The following is a 22,788-nucleotide window of genomic DNA, read 5'->3' on the forward strand; positions in this document are numbered from 1 at the left end:
AAATTCTAAACAAGATTGGTTTTATGTTTACATGTCAAATGTGCTACTACTAATCAGGAGCTGGTTTGTGTGTGTGTACGTAATTGCTGATGTACAGCAAAACTACACTTTGCTATTTGCTACAAAAATTCAAAACGTCTCAGGAAACATTTCATAACCAAGCACTGTAGACTTGCCAACTAAGTCTGCTACTTGTTCATTCATTGTGGTGGGCTAAAAAACAAAATTTCTTTGTTCTGTCATGCTGTGTACTAGCATTCACTGAATAACTACATAATCTGTCACCCCTGCCCCTTTTTGCTGCTCTGAAATTAGTTTGTAGGCAGTTTGGGGCAGTGATCAAGATTTTTATCTGTTAGGTGCTGTTAAGATAAACAACAATATAGTGATGTCTTATGTTAAGAGCTTGTTACTTTCTTAAAATGTAGTACATTTTATTTACAATATAAAATATTTTAATTAAAATTGCAGTTATCAAAACAAATTAACAAAGTACATTTTTCAAAGTAGCATTTTTGGTGGTGGTGAATGTGTTCATTTGCTAAATGGTACAATTTAGTAATTCACAATAGTCTCCCAGTCATCATTGTGAATTAGCAAGTTTCCGCTGTATTCATGCGCACACACATCCTGTAACTTGATTTGGAGACTGCCCTCAGTTAGAAGCTGCTAGATATAATTATATGCTATATGATACAGTACTTTTATTAGAAAATAAGTTGAGATTCTATATACAAATGCAGCTAGTTTCACTTGAAGGCGGAATGGGCCTACTTTCCTGAGTGTTTCTTCTTTCCTCCTGTTTTTTTTACCTTACAGATAATCATGTATGCTCATAGTATCCTTTGTTAGAAGTGCTTATTTTTTAAACAAGATCACAGATGGTAAAATAAGAGAATAGTTTTAAATAAGATATGCAACATGTCTTCCAAAAATGTCATCTAACAAAGAAAACACACTGAAGCTCCAAATTTCCATTGGCGTTAAAGCCCATAAATAGAATAAAAAGTTTGTTTTTTTGTGTGGCAGCTAGTTATTTTCTATCTTGGATCCCTTAGGCAAGCCTGGCAAGCTGAAGAGCAAGGACAGATGTTCTCTAGTGGTAATTTCCAGCTGGATTCTTGAATGCATTATGTACTGGATCACAGCTTGTAATGGAGCAAAATTGAGTGAGAATTCCTGCAAAGAAAGATTTGAACAACCCATAGGATAGATATGATGGCAAAGATACTGTGCATTCTGTTAGAATATGTTTTCAGTGCTTTCTGTAAAATTCAGATTAAATAGCCATTTTGAAGTGTTTCCTTTAAACAGTTTGCTTCCATAAGCATTGCACACAGAGTAAATACCAATAATTCTTATTTCCCATCTTCTTATCAGTACTTCTACCAAAATGTTCTTGCACAGCCTATCTAATCTCTTCAAGTGAACATCAAATGATTATTGTCAGCTCCCAATTTGAATTATGATCTCTTTTTCAAACCCAACCTGACTAGTTCTGCATTAGATTGTAATTACCAGCATTGGGGTTGTTGTTACCAGGCAAACTAATATATATGTGTGTGAATGTGACAACACAAGAAGAGTGGGTGAATAATAAAGGAAAAGGAATGGATGAAAGAGGAAAGTTTTAAAAGCAGTGATGTTGACCATGCTTTTGTATTTGGGGAGACGGGTTCCTCAGGGGTATGAGCATCAAATTTGAAATACTTGCGTTTTAATCTCAGTAGGGTCAACTTGTTCGTCAAATTTTTGTGAAAAAAGCCGAGTTTCCATCAGTTTACTGTTTGTGAGGTATGTTTTGTTTTTGTACAAAACTTTATTTATTTTTTTCTTTTTATCCACTTCTTCTCATTGTGGAAAAAGTCCAAGTTATTCCTTCCTATGGACTTCCTGGCACATCCAGGCTTCTTTTTTGTAGATGGTAGGCTTTTCAGTCGAAAGACTGCCTTCATTTTATGTGTTCAGTGCCCAGAACATGTTTGACAATTAACAAATAAAAGTGAGATTGTGTCTGCTTTGTGTGGACCTTGTGGCACAGGAGTTTACCTTGATTTGTTTGCTTAAAGTTTCTCCTCCTCCCAGTGCCATGCAATGTGTTGTGCACCAGGTGGCCATATTTCAATAGTGAAGTGATTCCTGCATGTATAAAATTTGAAAAATGCTTTGAGAACTTTTGAGATGAAAGCAACTATGGAAATATAAGAGATTGATGGTTTTAATAAAACAATCTAATTTAAATTGAGCTGGGTGGGCAGGGGAGAAATGACTTTTTGTCCTAGATACGTATTCATTCTTAAAGTCTACTTTTGTTATAAAAAGCTCTCTCCCCCTCCCTTCCTACTACTGCAATCAGCATTATTGCGCTGGAAAGAAAGTTTCTAAAGTATGTAAAAGCTGCTTTACAAAGAAAGAAACAAAATTATTGTATTTTTTTTGTAATTAAGAAGAGGGGGCAGGGAAAATGGATTCCTTGTACTTGGCTTTTATGCCGGACAGAAGACAAAGCCCAGTCTCTCTTGTTGACTAATGTCATCATTGGTGGTTTTTTTTTCCCCTCCAGAGCAATTTTGTCTCTATTGAGACCCCCACAGCCATTGGCAAATCCATGCCCCGAGATTAAATCTCATGCTTGGGTGAAGTTCTAATAACCTGTAATTGTTTCCTCTTTTAAAGTCTGTGGTCCTGTCATCAAAAACCAGTACGGAAATTATGCATTTATGTTGTAAAAATGAGGTCACGATTACCTGAACCTGTGGTTGACTTTAGGGGATTCTGTGTGGTGTTCTGGCAGTGGTTATCCACCTTCACATTCTAGTATGTTGAAATGAGTTAAAATGTGGCTTAAAAAAATTGTATATATAAAGTAATAGTGGCATGCCTCAGTCTGCTTTGAGGTTTCCATGCTGTTATAAGCTGTAAACCGTTACTGGATTATTGATTCCATAATAATCACTGATAGAGGTGATGACAGTAAATGATCAGAGCACAGTCTGAGTAAAAGTGGAGGAAGAAGCAAGTGGATGTGGACCAGGATAGGTTTGTTGTGAATGGAGTGTGGAAAGAGTAATGTCCCAAGGTGGTACAGTTATGTAATGGGGTATTTAACAGGTATCAATGTGGTATTGCAAGAAAGTGCCCAGAGCAAGGGCCTGATAACTGCAAAGTGCTAAGTACTTCTTGTGAAATGTGAGTACTGTCAACTCGTTGTTTTCAGTATTCACTGGAGTTCCTTAGTATCTTGCAAGATTGTACCAGAGTGACAGTACCTCTGTTGGAGGCAGCAGTTGTGGAGTAGAGAAAATATGTAAATGAAAACATGGCATAACTTTACTGTTTTGAATGTGTATATTAATGTTAAACTATAATTGATACAAAAATCTCTGCATTGTTACAGAAGAATATAAACAGTTGTCAGAAATTAAAAGTTTTGCTTCCTACAGCAACTATAATTTGGTCGTTTTAAGCACACACAGTATGGGATTTTGTAGGATTAATTAGCCCAACGAATTGAAGGTTCTCATCTCCTTGTGGGATAAGATCCTGAATTAGACTATATTTCTGCTTTAATGTATGTATACTGTGTCATTAAGTAACAGTTACTTTGGGAACTTTATTTTTGAATTTTCTGACTTTTTTTTGTTTTTAAACTACAAATGAGATTAACTTTCTGCATTGATTTTTCTTGTTTTTATGATAGTATGGGGGGAAAGTCTGTGATTACACACAGAACAGTGTAACACTTATTTTATTTTGTGAATTGCGATTCAGATAAACACTGCATTTTTAAAACTAGCTTTAAAACATTCAACATATTGGTAATGCATTGCTAACTATGGCTCTCTTGATATATGCATACTCTGAAAAGTTACTGGGAAATCATATACTATGCATGAATAGTATATCATTTTTTAAATTATTTCTAGATCATGTCAGAGGATTTTGATTGACAGATTTCACTAGGGATTAAGGCAGGGTAGGCAACCTATGGCACACGTGCCGAAGGCGGCACGAAAGCTTTTTTTCAGTTGCACTCACACTGCCCGGGTCCTGGCCACCGGTCCGGGGGGCTCTGCATTTTAATTGAATTTTAAATGAAGCTTCTTAAACATTTTTAAAACCTTGTTTACTTTACATACAACAATAGTTTAGTTGTATATTATAGACTTATAGAAAGAGACCTTCTAAAAACATTAAAATATATTACTGGTATGCGAAACCTTAAATTAGAGTGAATAAATGAAGACTTGGCACACTGCTTCTGAAAGGTTGCTGACCCCTGGATTAAGGTAAAAACGTCCAAATTTTGGCTACTTAAAACTAAGTACTCACCTCTGTATTTACACACTTAATTAAGTGACTCGATATTTTTTCCCAAAGGCACTGAGCTCCAGTATCTTCCATTGATTTCAGTGGGAGTGACAAGTGCTTAACATTTCTGAAAATAATACCGCTTATTTAGGTGATTAATTTTAGGCACTCAAGTTTGGCCAATGTTCGACAATATTGTAGTTTTTTGGATTTATTAGACTGTCCCCTCCTCCACTGCCACCAAGTGGCTGAAAAAAACCCCTCTCCCGATAATACAACATAAATCTTTGTGTTTTCACTAAGAAAATAAACACTTACAATGATCATGATATATGTATACATACCCGAGTATCTGCATAACTGTGATTTTTGCCAGTGCCAAACATTCAATAATCATGAGTCGGGCTCCACAAAATTAGAAGTTTAAAAAAAATGTTTTGGATTTTTTGTCTGCCATTTGGTTTTTGAGTCTTTACAGTACACTAGGGTTGCATTTTCATGCTTTTCTCTACAGCCATGAGGACTAGAAACTTGTTTTTAAATAAAAGCTGAGATTCGCTTATATACACGTCTCTAGGAACTGGGGCATTATTACAAGACCTATAGTAAAATGATGAGTTATCAACACTTTAACCGTATATCTGTAATTGTGCTTACCCTTTCCTTTATCTGGTCAGTTTGTAACTTTGAAGTTTTACCGTATTTTCAAAAGTGTAGCGCTTGACTCTTTTAAAAAACCCAAGCATTCTGTTGTTCCTGGGTAAAACTTAGAATATGGAGATTCAGCTTTAATTTTCCTTTGAAATTAAATATCCACTCCCCACCTCCCAACAAAATAAATGCAACCCTTACTTGCTTTTAAAGGAGCACTGTTCTCTTCAAATCTAGTCAACTTAAAAAAATAGTTGTAAAAGTTGTTTTGGTTACTGCACCTGTCCCCTTCTGTTCCTAACTTCTGTTATTTTTCAGTCACCTTAAGACCAATACAAACCAGGGAAGCTGGCTGACTGTGTGGGGGAAACTGATCTAATGTATAAAGTTCTGTGAAATTCATGAAATAAATGGAACAAACACAACTATTTTTTCTCTAATTTTTCAATAAGTGTAATCTTAGGATTGTTACAGTTAACGTTTAGGTTAAAAAAATTCAGACACTGATTTTTAAAAAGTGGACAGTATCCTTTTAAAGTCTGCATATATAGCAATAAGTCTTTTTGTAGACTCTTTGGATTTATGCAGTGGCATTTTGAAAAATGAAATTTAGGAAATGATTGTCATTAGTCCATAATATAGTGTTGCTGTTTTTATTTATTTATTTATATTATTGTAGTGTCTAGGATGTACTGAACTTAAAAGAAAAAAAAAGCAAAACACCTTTTCCCCCCCCCCCCCCCCCCCCCCCCCCCCCCCCCCTTAGTTGAAAACAGTTTCATAGAATGTGTGCTGCCAATGTACATGTTCACAGATTGGGCTATAACAATTCCCAGGATTCCTAAACGGATAGAATTGACAGCCTTTAACTCTTATATGTTTTGGATTTGATTTTTTTGAGGGGGTGGTGACTGGAGGAAACTCTGCGCTATTTAAAAAAAAAAAACACCCAAAAAAACCTGAGTAGAATTTATTTCTGATCCAGTCCCTGCTAAACTTTCCATATGCCTAGTTTCCACTTAAAAGTAGACAAAATGTGTTCAGTGAATGAGAAATGTGAGATGCTGTGTTGAGGGAGGAGGTAAGAGTAGGGGTGGTGTTTGCAAAAGTACTTAAACTAAATTTTAGGGGTCAAATGCAGAGCACTGCATGTGCGCACGCGTGCACATATAAAGCAGCCAAGGTAATTCAGCTGAAATAGCACAACCATAAGAATTTGTCATATGATATAGAACATTATATGTAAACCATCCTGGTGAAATCTCAGGAGCTAATATAGTAAAAGATAGGTGGCAAACATTACTTTGCTTCACAGCAGATAAAATACTCATCTGACTAATTTTCCAAAAGTAAATAAATTCAGAAACTTGTCTGTTTTGCTGCTGTATGGAGATAGTGTATTTATTTTGAAATACTTTAAATGTCTGAGCTGTAACATCTCTCTCCCTCTCCTCTGGAACCCCCTAACTCCCAGCTACCAAAAAACTGAGCTTAACCACTGCTTGGTCTTTCATCTTCAGGGTTGTGTGCTCACTCGGTTGCTTCAGCATTTCATTAAAAAGTGATCAGTACTCTTCAATTATACATACGTTTATCTCAGTGAAGAATTTGCAGTTAGGGAATGTTGTTGGTTTATTGAATTTGGCCCATGCTTAGCAATTTCAGCAGATCTCTCTGTCTGAAATCTATTATTATGCCAGAATATTCAAGTAAATGGGGGAGGAAAAGCATTGCCTTGTCAGTGGTTTTTTAATCAAAATCTCACCTGTTCCTTTGGAGAGAATCTAAAATGTACCAGACTTATTCTAGAAGGAGCTTTTGAAAAACCTTGAGGTCAGTATCTTGAACTTTTTACTTTGATCAGGTAAACATTATGGACATACAATACACTTTCCTCCACCAGTGCAAGAAAACTATATGGCAGGCTGGTGATGAAGTTTACAAGTTGGAAGTTTGTGGCCAATCCAGTGTATTCCCATGTTCACAAAGCAAGTACAGTAGTTTCATGGTCTTGAATAATGATCCTTTTTTTGTGGGGAGATGGGACATACTTTTGCTTCCTTAAATTTTAAATAGCCAACCTGCTTACAAGTTTAACCACTCAAAAACTTGTTTTCTGGGCCTCCTGATTTATTCTGTTTCAGTGATGTTACTAGGTTCTTTGCCTGCCGGATGCTGGCACAGAGGGGATAGATTTCTTTTACTAAATTTGTGAGAAGTGGAAATTCCTATGCTGTCATTTTGCTGGTAAAACCCTTGCTAAAATCTCTCTTCCCAGACTTCCTATAGGGTGCTGTGCTTCAATTTCACTTGACCCAGCAGAATCTCTAATGCCAGCCCTTAAGGAGAAAAATGAATCTTCCTGTTGTACATATAACTTTCTTTGTGGTTATTTTTCTCAGCTTCAAAGAGTATGATTTTTTAAAAACAAATTAGTTACCAACTGAACAGGCTTGTGACAGTGCGGGTTTTTTCTTTTTTGGTTAACATTTTTTTTTCTTAATGAATCTGTCAGATATATTTTTAAAAATCCTAACCTTTTGCTGACACCACTATGTTAAATGTGGAAAAAATAGAAATCTAATTTAGGTAATTATGACGAAGTGGGAATGTTGTTAATGTTTTCTCTGAATACTGTGTGGGTTCCTCAGTTTCCCCTATCCAGTTCTTAAGTATCTAGGTGGTGGGATAAGGGCGTGTGACTGTTGCAGAGCCCTAGAGGGCCAATGTGATGGTGTCTGCACAGAGAATGTCTGACACCCTGTCTTCTGGCAACTGATGGGCTGGGCCCCTCCCCTGCAAAGGTGCCAACTGGAGGTGTTGGAGAACAAAGAGATCAGGTGGCTTCCTGACCCAGGAAAGAGACACAGGCCAGAGGAGTGGCTGGAGGGGGTTTCATTTTGAAGCTGGCTGGGGAAGGAGGGAGGCCCAGACTGGGGGGCTGGCCTCCCTGGCCCCAAGATGGACCTGACTTAGGTGTCCAGTTTCTGTACCTACAAGCTCTGTTTTGGACTGTGTTCCTGTCATCTAATAAACCTTCTGTTTTACTGTCTGGCTGAGAGTCATGTCTGACTGTGGAGTTGGGGTGCAGGGCCCTCTGGCTTCCCCATGAGCCCCACCAGGCGGACTTGCTGTGGGAAGTGCACGGTGGGGCAGGGGATGCTGAATGATCTGAGGTCAGACCCAGGAAGGTAGAAGCTGTGTAAGTTTCTTGCCCTGGAGACAGTCTGCTCAGAGAGAGGAGGCTCCCCAGGAGTCCTGACTGGCTTCGTATGGAGTAGTTCCAGAGCATCGCCCGGTGACTCTGTGACAATAATACCTGTCTAATTTTTGTACATCCACTAGCTTTGGACCTCTTAACTAGACTGGCCAGTAATGTTAGTTTCACTTTCACTTTCTAGACTATTTTGTTGTCTTCTTTTTATACACCAGGGATCGGCAACCTATGGCACGCGTGCCAAAGACGGCACGCGAGCCAATTTTTAATGGCACGCTGGAGGCTGCAGGGACTCCAGCATGCCATTAAAAATCCTGCCCAGCCCGGCCCGCTCTCCTCTGCCCTCTGCTCCCCCCGCAGGGGCAGGGAGCAGAAGCATAGCTGTGCGCACGGGGTGGGCAAATGGCCCTACTCTCCCTGCACGGCAAGCTGCGGGGTCCGCGCTCCTGGACTGGAGCGCCGGCTGAGCGTAGCAAGCTGTCGGCCCCTCCCCCGCCTTCTCCTCTCCCCTGGAGCCCTGCTGCCGCACGCAACGTTCTGGGGATTGAGGATGCTGCCGGGCAGCGTTCGCCTCTGAGGGGAGGCAGACACGCTCCCCCTTCCCCTGGAGCCATGCTGCCCTGCGCGCTCCCGCAGGGCAGCTTTTGGCTCTGCGGGGAGGCAGGCACACTCCCTGCTCAACTGGAGGGGTGGGGCTGTGTGCTCCCGCGGAGCAGCGTATCTAGCTCTGTGTGGAGCCTCATGGTAAGGGGCCCAGGGCTGGGGGGATTGGATAAGGGGTGGGAGCAATCAGGGGACAGGGAGCGGGGGGGGTTGGATGCGGGGTGGGATCCCCGGGGGGGGCGGTTAGGGGTGGTGGGGGTTGGATGGGGAATGGGAGTCCTGGGGTTTGTCAGGGCAGTCAGGGGACTGGGAGCAAGGAGGGTCCTGGGGGGGCAGTTAAGGTGGAGGGGTTTCTGGAGGGGGGTGGTCAGGGGACAAGGAGCTGTGGGGGTTGTATTAGTTGGGAGTTCTGGGGGTCCTGTCAGGAGGCAAGGGTGTGAAGAGGGGTTGAGGCAGGCATGGAGCGGGGGGCGGTTGGATGGGTCGGGAGTTCTGGGGGGTCCTGTCAGGGTGGGGAGTGGTTGGGTAGGCATGGGAGTCGCAAGGGTCTGGTTGGGGATGGGGGTGTGGATAAGGGTCGAGGCAGTCAGGGGACAGGTAGGGGGTAGGATCCAGTCTGAGGACAAGGAACAGGGAGGTTTAGATAGGGAGTGGGGTCCTGGGGGGCAGTTGGAGGCAGGGGTCCCAGGAGGGGGTAGTCAGGGGACAAGGAGCAGGGGGGTTGGGAGTTCTTAGGGAGGCAGTCACCCAGCCCTCTCCCCTGAGCCCTGGCCCTCCCCACACATCACACCCTCTGCCCTGAGCCCTGCACACAACCCAGACCCCTGCCCTGAGCCCTGTACTCCCTCATACACACCTAGCCCTCTGCTTGACTCCTTCACCCCTCCACCAACAACCCTAGCCCTGACTCCGGCACCCCCACCCATACCCAGCCCCCAGCCCTGATTCTAGCCCTCTGCCCCCAGCCCTCTGGGTCCTGGCCGCCGGCCCCACACAGCCCGCTGCTGGTCTGGGGTTCTGGCTGATGGACCCTTGCCAGCCGGGGTCCTGGCTGCAGGCCTTGCTCAGCCTGCTGCCGGCCTACGTGAACAGAACCCCAGACCAGCAACGGGCTGAGTGGGCCGGCAGCGTAAGATCGACATTTTAATTTCATTTTAAATGAAGCTTCTTAAATATTTTGAAAACCTTGTTTATTTTACAATACAACACTAGTTTAGTTATATAATATATAGACTTATAAAGAAAGACCTTCTAAAAAACATTAAAATGTATTACCAGCATGCGAAAACTTAAATTTGAGTGAACAAATGAAGACTCGGCACACCACTTCTGAAAGGTTGCCAACCCCTGTTATACACTATAGCAGGGGTAGGCAACCTATTGCATGCGTGTCAAAGGTGGCATGCAAGCAGATTTTCAGTGGCACTCACACTGCCCGGGTTCTGGTCACTGGTCTGGGGGCTCTGCATTTTAATTGAATTTTAAATGAAGCTTCTTAAACATTTTAAAAACCTTATTTACTTTACATACAACCATAGTTTAGTTATATATTATAGACTTATAGAAAGAGACCTTCTAAAAATGTTAAAATGTATTACTGGCACATGAAACCTTAAATTAGAGTGAATAAATGAAGATTCGGCACAGCACTTCTGAAAGGTTGCTGACCCCTACGCTATAGTCTAATGGTGTTCTGTTTAATAGTATATGGGAATTTTCGTCTGTTCTCTATATACCTAAACAAACCAGCGTCAACTGAAATGTTTTAAAAATCATTCATGAAAAGTTATATAAAAGTTTTTGAAAGTTTCTATTTTAACAAAAAAATAATTTCGGTGCCTCAAATAAGTTTCCTGTCTGTCTTCAATTTCAGAATTTCCCCAGTGTAGTTCTGTTACATTATTACTGTTACATGGATTATTCTTTAACTCATTGCCAGTGGACTCCATCACTTGGTGGCCTGATCAGATCTTTTTAGGTATTAAAACAAAAAAAAAAATGTTAAGTTGAAATGAAATTTATATTCTATGAAAAAATCCTTCAGTCTGTTGGGCTAGTATTTTAGTCGTTTAGCCTCAAAACTTGTTTAATTTAGAATCTCATTGTTCTCTGTAAATCTGAGATTTTGTAAAAGGGGAAAATAATGAAATATGAAAAATGACAGTTAAAGATATGCAAATATATTGCAGAAATAAAGTGTCTGTGAGTGGGCTCTTATAAAGAATGAAGTATGTATCCTCTGGGAATTCTTGGTGTAGTTTTGATTCTTATTTATACCTGTCCTGTTTTCGAGGACACTTTTTCTCTTCAAATTCACCTGAGGAATAATATCTTGAGGGTCACTTTAGCCTGTTTAAGTGTGTTTTCTGAATAATTGGTTGGGTTTTGGGTGCTTTACTTCCAGTTCTGATATTTAAGATTCATAGATTGGGGGTCTGAATGTGTGCACTGTTAGTGCGTTCTCCAAGTCTTGAAACATCCTGGTGTTTCAGTGTTACTCAGTTTTAAACACTGAAGTTCTGAATTTAAAGTATAAAATACTTTGCATAATGAGTATTGTTTGTTTATACTGTGTATTATTTCCCTGCTTATCTAGTAGTCTTCGGTTTGCCTATATACTGTTTTCCCATCAAATAGCTTGAGCAATTCCTCAGAGTCAATCTCTTGTGCTTGGCGAAACAGAGTGTATTTTGAGTAGACTTTGTCTTCTGTGCAGTTTTTCAGTTCTCTGGGGATGTTGCCAACCTCTGTTTTAGTGCCCAAATTTAGATTTGAGGAAGAAGTATCCTTGATTATAAACTAAAAGTACAACTTCTAGAAGACGGTAGGCGGGGAGAGAGATGAAAGTCTTGAAATACTTTCTCCTTTTAAAGATCTTTCTTAGTCAAAGCCACAATTCTGACCTTGTTGAGGATTTTGATCGATATTTTGTATAACCAATAGATAATGCTAGTCACAACCAGACTGGCACAAATAAATTAGGACTGGGACCTGAACCATGTAAAATACCCTTTTCCCCCTGCAGCCTCTTTAGAATTGCACTTCAGTAACTTCCTCTAATTTTGTTCAAAGTTGTTCATACACATATTATGGAAAAATGTTATAAAATTTAACAAGCATAAAATGGAATTCTATAGAAATTATTCTAAAAACCTGTAGAATTTAGTAGTGAACGAGATAGTTTCTATAGGGTTTTTGATTTGTGGAGTAGGGATTTAATAAACTATTAAATTTTATAGGTGAAGTCACCACTTCACATTATTTTCTGTTTAACTTTTTTGTTAAGGATATGTATGAAAAATGTTCTTTTTTGCTTATTGAAGGATTCTTTTATGTTGACCTTGAGTGGTCTGTGTTTCCCAGCATATATAACTTAAAGCAATAAATTCAGCTGACGGTTCTGGGATGAAAGCCTTTTCATTATCATATGAGGTAATCAGTCTAAATTTAGCCTGTGGGCGGGGCTCTTGTTTCACATTTATCTAGGAGGTGCTGTTCACACTTACGACACTATAGAAATAAATAATCTAGCATCCAGTCTTGCAGCTCTTACCTATTCGTGGATGGATGCGGATCCAAATTTTATATGTAGAGCCCTGCAAATCTGCAGACATCTGCTTTTTCTGCGGATATCCACATTCACGGCTGTGGATATCTGCAGACCGTGTTTGCAGATCACGGATTGGATGCGGATATACATTTTGTATCCGTGCAGGGCTCTACCCATTCACACTAGTGGCACTATCTTTAAAAAAAGAGTCCTGGGTGAATAACTGTCACCTCTTGCATTTGAGCATGGATCCTATTAGCATTTTTTTCTGAAAATTATTACTTATGGCAACACAACTACCTTATTAGACTGCTGATCCCACTGGCAAATTGTCCTTAGTAAGACTTGACTTTTTTAGTTTTTAGACAGTTATGCCTTTTTCAGCCCCTTCCTCTGCTATAGAAAGCTGCTGCTTCCTCTCTCCTATTAATGCCTTTTTAAATATTTATTCAGTGTTACAACTAACTGTCCCTTATCACCTTTTTTCTGGACTATATATCATTAAATTGAAATTCCAACCCTTTTAATGTTGACAAGTATTGTAATGTAGCTTTATTCAGTAATCAGCTCTGCATCAATTTCCTCCTTTACGATGAACCTCATCCTTTCTGTTACATTTGGGCTTTTATTAATTATGAGGACACCATATTGTGAAACACAAATACTGTACAGCTTACGATACCAGGATGTTGGCAATGTAGATAGTGTGTGCAGCATTATATAGTTTCTTTTGTCCTGAAATACTGGAATATGAAATTTACATGACTATTAACCCCTTGTAATTGTTCTGAAATGAGATGTGTATCTCAGGAGGCAATCCTAGTCAGCAAAAATTTAAATAAAAATAAATGCACTGTCAAACCTTCATATTTGGCCTTGCAGAAAGTCTGAAATACTGCTATATAGTTAATATATGGAAATATACCTATCTCATAGAACTGGAAGGTCATAGAGTCCAGCCCCCTGCCTTTACTAGCAGGACCAAATACTGATTTTGCCCCAGATCCCTAAGTGCTCCCCCCCCCCCCCCGAACTCTCAACCCTGGGTTTAGCAGGCTAATACTCAAACCACTGAGCTATCCCTCCCCCCAGTAATGATTTCTTTGGAGAAGATTCTCTGACACAGTGTAATGTCTTAGTGAAGTGATAAAATATGTAGGATGATTATTTTTTATGATTTACTACTAAATACTGTAAGTAGGACCTTGTGTCTGCCACGGCCCTAGGGCTTTAGAAGTGACTATAAAATTCAGGTCTTGCTACAGAATTTGGGTGGTGAATGCAGTCTTTCTTTTCAGTTAAATCACATTTCTAGCCTTCCTGTGTGCAAAGAAAACCTTATAAAAGTGAAAAGAGTTAAAATCTGTATGTTGATGTCCCTTTACGTTTGCAAATGGAGAACTTGAAAGAATGGTTTTGAGAGATGTAAACTGCCTGTGGGGGTGGACATGTTAATTCTAAAACGTTGCACTTTCAGTTTACAGAAACTTGCAGCTAGTGTATCTTTTTTTTTTTTTTTGATGCAGTGGTTGATATGGGGGACAGGGGAGTAGGGACAGCAAGTAAGGTGATTGGGCAAGGCAATAAAAGTTCAAGCCCTCAAAAATGGTCACCTTGGCCCAGACCCCATCTACACAATCTAGAGAGTGAGAGAAGTAGTATCCTCTCCCAAGTGCCAGTAATCTTAGTGTTCTGAGATCTATATGAGATACCACCTCTTTTCCCAGGCCATACTTCTGCAGTGGTATGACAGGGAAGATACTTGGATTGGACTTTAAAAGAAGAGAGGACTGCTTGCAAGGCATCATCTCAGAGGGCAATGTAATTTTGTAACTTTTTTCCTCCTTGGTCCAAAACAATCTGAATCTGTTGGTGCTTTGAGCATGTTGTAAGGCCCTTCTCCTCTCCTTGGCATTTGCGGGGGTGGGGAAGATTTCTGAGTCCTGTGTTAATCTGTGTGGTTAAAAATATTGATGATTGCTTGCTGTTGTTGGGCTGTTGGGTGAGGGGAGAATTCCAAAAGTTTATTTTATAATTGTATTCTCATATAATTGTCAGGGCATCTGGAGTTAGGGATAGAAGCTCCTTTTTACTGGTTATGCATAAATTTAAAGGAAAAAAATCCACCTACTGGGTGTCAATAATCCAAACTGTCCTCCATGCTTTTCTGAATGCCAAGAGATCCAACTGCCTTTTACACAGCTGGCACAACTTTAGTCTTCTTCTGTTACCGTTTCCTGCTCCTGAAACAACTTCTGCAATGTATTTATATGATATCAGTGCTAAATTCTACAGCACTCTGATAATTTGTGGACTGCATGAAATTGAAAAAAATCCCAAGTTAAACTGAATTGAACATCAAAACACAGAACAAGAAATAACATAACTATTTTAATTTTCACATTTAATTAATAAACTCTTATGTATTTGAAACTGCTGCAAAAACATCAATGTGCTGCAGAATTCTGCATCGCTCTGCCACAGGAATTAGAAGGGCTTTCATCAAAATGTAGGTTTATCATGCTGCAGAGTATATGAGATTGTGTACAACATGGAACATATTTAACTTGCTATAATTGCTTTTCTTCTTATCTAGCTGTCTCTTAACTGAACTGGTTGTTCTTGCTTAGTTGTTCTCCTAGGTTGTCGTTACACATGGCAAAGAGTAGAAGTGAAGCTGTAACCAAGTGTACAAGTTTAATTCTACCATAGCAGGAATGCTTTATTCACCAATATTTCTTGTAAATATCTCCTTCCTTGTTTGTGATTCTTCAGCTCAATCAGGTTGTGTCCTCCTTTGGCTGAGAGAGATTTGATCAGTACCATCTTCAGCCAGAACATTCCATGCACACAGATGAAGACTGAGCATATTGTATTTGGATTTGTAGTTTTCATATGCCACTCCTCCATATTAAAGAAGTGGGTGGCTCAATCTGCAGATTAGATTTGGTGTTCAGCTTCCTGGCAAGTTGCCGATATGGCTCTTGGGCAAAGACAGCGTTGCCAGTGTATTAGAAGCTGTTGATCTTGTGTACTGGAGGTTGACAGACTCTGTCTTGTAGAATAACTCTTGTATCCATTATTTGGAATGCGTATCTAATCTGTTCCACTTGGGCCTTGAATCTCATTCCTTAATGTTACATTTAATTGACTGTTTCTAAACTTTCATGTACACTTTGGTTGTACAAAGTAAATTTTCACATTTTCTCAGAGTAAAAAACAACAGAGTCCTGACTTTGTGCTTCCCCCTCCCTGTCTGTTGCTGAGTTGCCCTTGAGCTCTTTTTAAAGACAGTGGAGTTAGCTATGGTTTCTGTCTTAGGGAGTGACTTTTCTACTCGCTATTTTACCTCTTGAAGACTGTTTTGATCTAGACATTGATTTGGAGCTTCAGTCCTGACTTGGGAATTTCAGATTTGTTAAAAAGAATCTGTATTTTTGGCCCATGAGATCTCTCTAACTTCCAATAACCATTGCCTTCCTCTACTGGCTATGATTAGATTTTCTACCGCATCCTCCAAACATAATTGAAGGGGTTTTTATGTTTGTATAGTTTAGTTTGTGCAGGATTGTTAAACTCTGGCTAATATATTGGTGCTTGGGGTTATGTATGCTCACGTGATCCTTGACTAGGAAGGTTTATACCCAGGTGTACTGATATTCTTGATTACATTTGTATTGATATATTTTAGCTTAAAAATATAAACATTTAAGTGCTCCCCTCCTAGAAATATTAATCGCCTCACACAGCCACTGACTTCTTTAAATTATGCACAGATAAAACCTGCAGGATTTCTTCTCTCTACACAAGAATATTTTCACATTTTGCTTCTGAGATGGCTAATTGATAATTAGGACTATGTTCATTGCTGAATTTCCATAATCTCTAGCTAGGACAAAGTGATAATCTCTGTCACAATATAGATTTCACTCACACTTTAATATTAGATTTCAGAGTCAGCAAATATTATTTTTGGGAAGGGGGGGCATAGTATATTTATGTACGTTAGAGCCATTCGTTGTACTACATAGAGAATCGATTTTGATGCCCAATTGCAATACAGGGATGAGTCTTTTATTCATATTTGGTTTGAACAAAATAAAACAAAGCCTGTATTTATCCTCTCACAAGCTCATGTTTCAGTTTTTCCTTCCTCCTCTGTTCTGCTATGGACTATTTTTCCTTCATCAAACAGATGGGGCCTCTACAGAGTATTTTTAATCTAAGCAAGACCTCTATCCCGATATAATGTGACCCGATGTAACATGAATTCGTTTGTAACGCGGTAAAACAGTGCTCCGGAGAGGCGGGGCTGTGCACTCCGGCGGATTAAAGCAAGTTTGATATAACGTGGTTTCACCTATAACGCGGTAAGATGTTTTGGCTCCTGCGGACAGCATTATATCGGGGTAGAGGTGTAAATTTTAAAAACCTTGTTTTCTTAGCACTTTAATAAAACTGAAGGAATTATAAGAAGCTAAATTACTGTTTGTTTACCTGTTGCATGACCAGTTGTTCAGTTGGACAATGAAATCACCCCCTGGTTTTCAAATGCCATTTAAATCCAGACACAGAACATAAAAATATTTTCATTGAAATAAGTCACGAAAATATCTGTATTCTTAGATTTTGCAAAACCTTTTTAAATATACAGTATATTTGTTGTCCTTTATAATAATTGTAAGTAATAGGGACATAAGACATGGCTCTACAGTTGAATGTTGTGAAAACCAGTTACGTTTCAAAACAAATGTGTGCTCCACTGCAGTGCTTCAAATCCAAACATCCTAACACTAAAAATTCAAATTGAAAATTACTTTAAACAAAAGGGAAATGGACTTCGATTGTCATTGTCCAAGCTGAGACATAAATACTAAGTAAATTGGATTTTTAAAATGTTTGTCACTTCTAAAAATGTAAGATGTGAATAATAAACTAGGTTTAGACATTTATTTAGAACATGTAACTTAAGTTGTTAGTGTTCTCTAGTAGAGTTGTGTGTATAGTAAAATATATAATTAATTTTTATTCATGAAAATGTGCTTATAAAAAAATCATTCAGGTATGTGTGTTCATATATGCGTATGTACTAGTATTGTATGCAAGTACATCGATGGGCATGTATATACGGCATGTGTGATATTTAAAATGTTATGCAAGTTGGTGTATAAATATATTAATATTATATTCTCCATAACATACAGCCCTGAAAGCCTTCTTCATTTGTGTGTTATGCTGTCAAAATCAGGAGTAGCTCTTCTATAACAAGTTTCCTCAACTTTATGAAAGGGGAGGTCGGGTAACTTGTTGATAACTACCTGACTGCATCATTAAACATTACAAGAGGGGAAATTAGGTTATTGGGCTGGTGTCTTTTTTTCTTTTCATAAATCTTATTTTTGATGGAAAGGCAGCTCTGTCGCCAGCCAGTCCTGCATGCGTAGACGCTCCTTCCCGCCATAAAACAATGAGCACATTCAGGCACAACTCGTGTTTTCAGTTATTAAAAAACGGAGCCGTCTGTCTCTGCCTGTGACTTTAATCTTTAAGCCTTTATTCCCTGTATCCCACCCCCTCATTCTTCCCCCAACCTTTTGTTTGTGAAGTGCAGAGCTACAGGATATGTGGGCCTGGAGTTTCTGAAAGTATTGTACATTCCCCTGGCAATTACAGATGTTTATAACCCTGACTGATGTTTTTTCAGTGTTGTGGATGGTGGGGAGAAAAATAGAGAATGCTTTTCTCTTTGCCTCTAGCAATCATTTTGGTTTTTTAAAAAATCTTTATTTTTACATAAACTCTTAATTATTTTTGGTCTTTTGAAATCCATTTCAACTGCCCTCTGATCAAAAAGATCTGTGAGCACTATGTGTGGATCTTCCAGTGGCCTCTCATGACTGTTCCTTGGGGACAATATATTTTTTGTGGTTTTAAAAAGATGCATAGCTGTGGACTTTAATACAAAGCAGGGCTTCCCAATTTGGGGACCATGGGCCTGGGGCTGGTCTGTTCCAAAGACAGATACTAGGTGGCCCGTGAATTCTGTGCTGATGCTTAAGAGGTGAATTGAACAAATGTTTGATATTTCCGGCATTTACATAGAAACTGAGACTTCAGTTGAGGAAATGTTGTGAATGATTCAGAATCTCTTTTGTGTAGAAGATGTTTGCCTCTGATGACTAGCTTGTAAAGTTCTCTAGGATAATTCATTTTTGACAGCCCAGTGAAAATACTCCACATTACCCTGTATGAAATTTGAATTCAGTTCCTTGTTCGTTTTTCCTTTTCCCTGAACTAATAAGGGCTGGAAATGATGTGTAGTCAATGTGCTCGAACCCATGTGGGGCTAGAGAGGACTGGGCCTCAACAATGAATCCTTTGGATTAACAAATTATGTTCATATTTTTCTGTAAGAGTCCCATGCATTCCTCAATTGCAAGGTGGTTGGCCTGGATTATGGTGGTATAAAGTATATGCAAAAGGAGAAAAAGTAAGGGTCCAGTAGAGACATGGAGATAGATTTCAAGTCTCTTTTAAACAGATTCCTTAAGATACTTTTAAAAGTGTGTACCTGTTCATATTTTCATACTGTATGCAAATTACTATTTAAAAGTAGCATTGTGAGACTTGTGCTTTTAAATACACTGTAATACAGTATCTTTCATTCATGTAGCTAATGCTGTGTCACTAACTTTAAGTCCAAATGTTGACTGCCTGAAACTTATTTATGAGGTGAACTTTTCGGGAGGTGGGGGAAGAATGAGCCAAAAGCCACTTTCAGTTTCTGCTGCCAGTTTGCTGGCCATTCTCTCGGTGATGTGGGACTTTGCACCATTTTCCATATGCTGAGAACTTGAGGATGTGCTAACTCGAAAGCTATAAAAAGAGTCTACTTGTCATTTAATATACAAGTCACTTTCAGTTTACTTTACATATTTACAAACTTTTTTTTTTTAAGTTTGCTTAACCACCTGGAGGGAGGTCGTAGATGCTATGTAATAGCACTATTTGAATCCACAGCAACAAGTCAGTTAATCTTTAGGCACAATAAATTTCATCTTAAGATATTTGGGGATTTAAGTTATGAATAATTTTGTATGGCAGGACATTTAGGAAGTTTGACACTACTTTCTGTGGTCAAATCAATTGCTCAAGCATTGAGTTGATCAACTCTCTGTATGACACAATATAATTTAAAATCTGCTTGTAAACTTCACTTTAGAAGTTCCTGTAAAAATAGAGACAAAGCATATGAAATATGTTGGTGCAGGATGCCTTGTCCTGAACCTCTTTACTTGGGTAAAACATGTGCCTGTCCCTTCCCCTCCCACAGTCCACATAGTGGAATTATATGGATTCATAATAGTTGGTTTAAATGAATATAGAAATATGCACATTTTAAAAAAAATCTTAGATTGGGGAAAGCCTCTGTTACACTTATGCTGGTCATGAAAATCACACAATGTTAAGTAGAAACAGCCAAAATTACAAGTCACTAGCAGAGAAAATTAACTATTGATTTGAGAGATGTATGCATGCAAACACAAGCTGTCCAGTTCACATACCACTCCCTTCTTTCCCTAAAATGACCTAAGAAACAATATCAGTAGTGATGGGCCCATTATTTCACTTACCTTAAAAGCTCCTTGTGATGGGTTGGATCACAGAAACCCCTTGGGAGCTGCCGCCTGATGTTCCCAGACTACCTTTGCGCCTGTTTTCCCTGCCAGCTCAAGACTTCAGCACCCTGTCTTGCTGAGCCAGATACTTCTGTCTGCTCCAAGAAAGACCCAGGGTCTGAATTACTTGCTCCAAAGCTGCAGGTTTACCTGAAAGCAGCTCACAGAAGTGTGCTTGTCTTTAGCACCCAGATGCCAAGCCCCAGTGGGGTCTAAATCCAAATAAATCCATTTTACTCTGTATAAAGCTTATGCAGGATAAACTCATAAATTGTTTGCCCTTTATAACACTGATAGAGAGAGATGCACAGTTGTTTGCTCCCCCAGGTATTAATGCATACTCTGAGTTAATTAATAAGTAAAAAGTGATTTTATTAAATACAGAAACTAGGATTTAAGTGGTTTTAAGTGGTAACAGACAGAACAAAGTAAGTCACCAAGCAGAATAAAATAAAATGTACAAATTTATGATTAATTAAACTGCTTACAGATAATTTAACCAGTTCCAGAATGCTCCCTTTTACAGACTAATCTCCTTTTAGCCTGGGTCCCACAATCACTCACACTCCTTGCAGTCTCTGTCCCTCCAGTTTTTTTCAGTATCCTGGGGTGGGGGGTGGAGAGGCTCGCTCTTTAGTCAGCTGAAGTCAACATGGAAGGGTGTCCCAGGGGTTTAAATAGACTTTCCCTTCTGGGTAGACACCCCTCCCTCCCCCTGTGTAGAATCCAGTCACAAAATGGAAATTTGGAATCACATGGGCAAGTCACATGCCCATGCATGACTCAGGACTTGCAGATAGCAGCCATTACCCACATGCTACTAAGGAAAAAATTTACTGAAGCATCTCTGAGGGTGAGATTATCTGTATTCAGTTTGATTAGACATAGATTTGTGCATTTTATTTTATTTTGTTTGGTGACTTACTTTGTCTCTTACTACTTCAAACCACTTAAATCCTACTTTCTATATTTAACAAAACCACTTTTTACTTATTAATTAACTCAGAGTATGTATTAAGCCTGGGGGAGCAAACAATTGTGCGTCTCTCACTATCAGTGTTATAGAGGGCGAATAATTTGAGACTACCCTGCATAGGCTTTATACAGGGTAAAACGATTTTATTTGGGTTTAGACCCCGTTGGGAATTGAATCTGAGTGCTAAAGACAAGCACGTTTCTGTGAGCTGTTTTCAGGTAAACCTGCAGCTTTAGGGCAAGTAATTCAGACTCTGGGTCTTTGTTAGAGTAGATGAGACTGTCTGGCTCAGCAGGACAAGGTGCTGGAGTCCTGAGCTGACAGGGAAAACAGGAGCAGAGAGAGTCTTGGCACATCAGTTGGCAGCTCCTGGGGTGGTTCTGTGATCCAACCCGTCACACTCCTCTTTTCTCTCTCTCGTTTTTAATGGTTATAGTTCTTTATGAAGTACAAGTTCATTCTTTGAGTTGCAGCCCTGAGATCCTAGCTTCTCAGCAAGGTAACCTACCAACAGCAAAACCAAGACCTTGCTGGAGGGGGTTGGGGTTGGGTTATGGTTGTAGCTGTATTCAGGGGCTTTTTATTGTCTCTCTCTATATAGACTTTTCTGTGGTGCTGCTCATATTATTAGCAGAGCACCTCAGAAACGTTAACTTAATTTATTCTTACAACATCTCTGTGAGGTAGGGGGAAGTATTATCTCCATTTTATAGATGATGAACTGAGTCGCGGAGATCATGTGTGACCTCGGGTTAACTGCTGGAAGTCTGTAGAAGAGCTGGGAAAGGAACCTTGTTCTCATGCATGGCAGTATAGTGCCTTAAATTCAAGACCATTGTTTCTCACATCTCTTTTGGATGCTGATCTGTATTGTTGGTAACTCTTGTGTTCTCTCTGTTTCTTAGGCGTAGCACCGTGGTGTCATTGGTAACTCCTCTTTTTTTCCTCCCTCCCACATTAATGCCATTGTGAAATCTCTCTTTATTTTCTTCCAAAATCCATCCATCCATCCTTATCTATTTCCGCTATGAAAACACATGCCTAGGTCCTGATTATCTCTGGCCTGCTTATTTATATAGTCTGTACACTGTAATCAATTTGGTACATGGACTTTATTTTTGTATCTCTCTGTAAAGCATCTTAACACTCTGATGGTATACAGATAATAACTTACCTTTTTTGCCCTGTGCAAACTCATGCAGAAAGCTGATATAATTCAAGACTATAAAGTTTCTCAAATCTAGTCTTTCCAACCTGTTTCATTTCAGGGCTTAAAAAAAAACCAAAATTCAAGTGAAGAGGGAGGCAAATCTATTGCAAATCCCCACCTCCCCTGTCATAAACAGATAGCTAAGGGTTAATGTCTCTTTCACCTGAAGCACCTGACCAGAGGACCAATCAGGAAACCGGATTTTTTTTCAACTTTGGGTGGAGGGATTTGAGTGTCTAAGGTCTTTGTTTCTGGCTGCCTGCTTGCTCTGAGCTTTGGAGAAGTAGTTCTACTTTCTAGTCTTCTGTTTCTAAGTGTAAGGACAAAGAGATCAGATAGTAAGTTCTATGGTTTCTTTTCTTTGGTATTTGCATGAATATAAGTGCTGGAGTGCTTTGATTTGTATTCTTTTTGAATAAGGCTGTTTATTCAATATTCTTTTAAGAAATTGCCCTGTATTGTGTCATCTTAATACAGAAAGACTATTTGTATTTTTTCTTTCTTTTTTATATAAAGCTTTCTTTTAAGACCTGTTGGAGTTTTTCTTTACTGCAGGGAAATTGAGTCTGTACTCACCAGGGAATTGGTGGG

The 22,788-nt window shown here is 39.3% G+C and overlaps 1 protein-coding gene and 1 long non-coding RNA gene across 3 annotated transcripts in view; one reads left to right on the forward strand and one right to left on the reverse strand.

Annotated features, from left to right (window-relative positions):
• Positions 1-22,788, forward strand: part of EEFSEC (eukaryotic elongation factor, selenocysteine-tRNA specific) — a 197,578-nt gene that overhangs the window by 32,221 nt on the left and 142,569 nt on the right. The gene's annotated exons all lie outside the window — the stretch shown is intronic.
• LOC127053584 (uncharacterized) lies at positions 440-20,808 on the reverse strand. Of its 2 annotated transcripts, none has more exons than XR_007775082.1 (3): positions 20,576-20,808; positions 19,967-20,223; positions 440-1,179 (listed from the first exon to the last, which is right to left on the reverse strand). It is a non-coding gene; the product is annotated as an uncharacterized LOC127053584 (long non-coding RNA). The 2 variants fall into 2 exon arrangements; XR_007775083.1 differs by lacking the exon at positions 440-1,179 and adding an exon at positions 4,304-4,438.

The sequence above is a fragment of the Gopherus flavomarginatus genome, chromosome 6, assembly GCF_025201925.1.
Source record: "Gopherus flavomarginatus isolate rGopFla2 chromosome 6, rGopFla2.mat.asm, whole genome shotgun sequence".
NCBI classification, from domain to species: domain Eukaryota; kingdom Metazoa; phylum Chordata; order Testudines; family Testudinidae; genus Gopherus; species Gopherus flavomarginatus.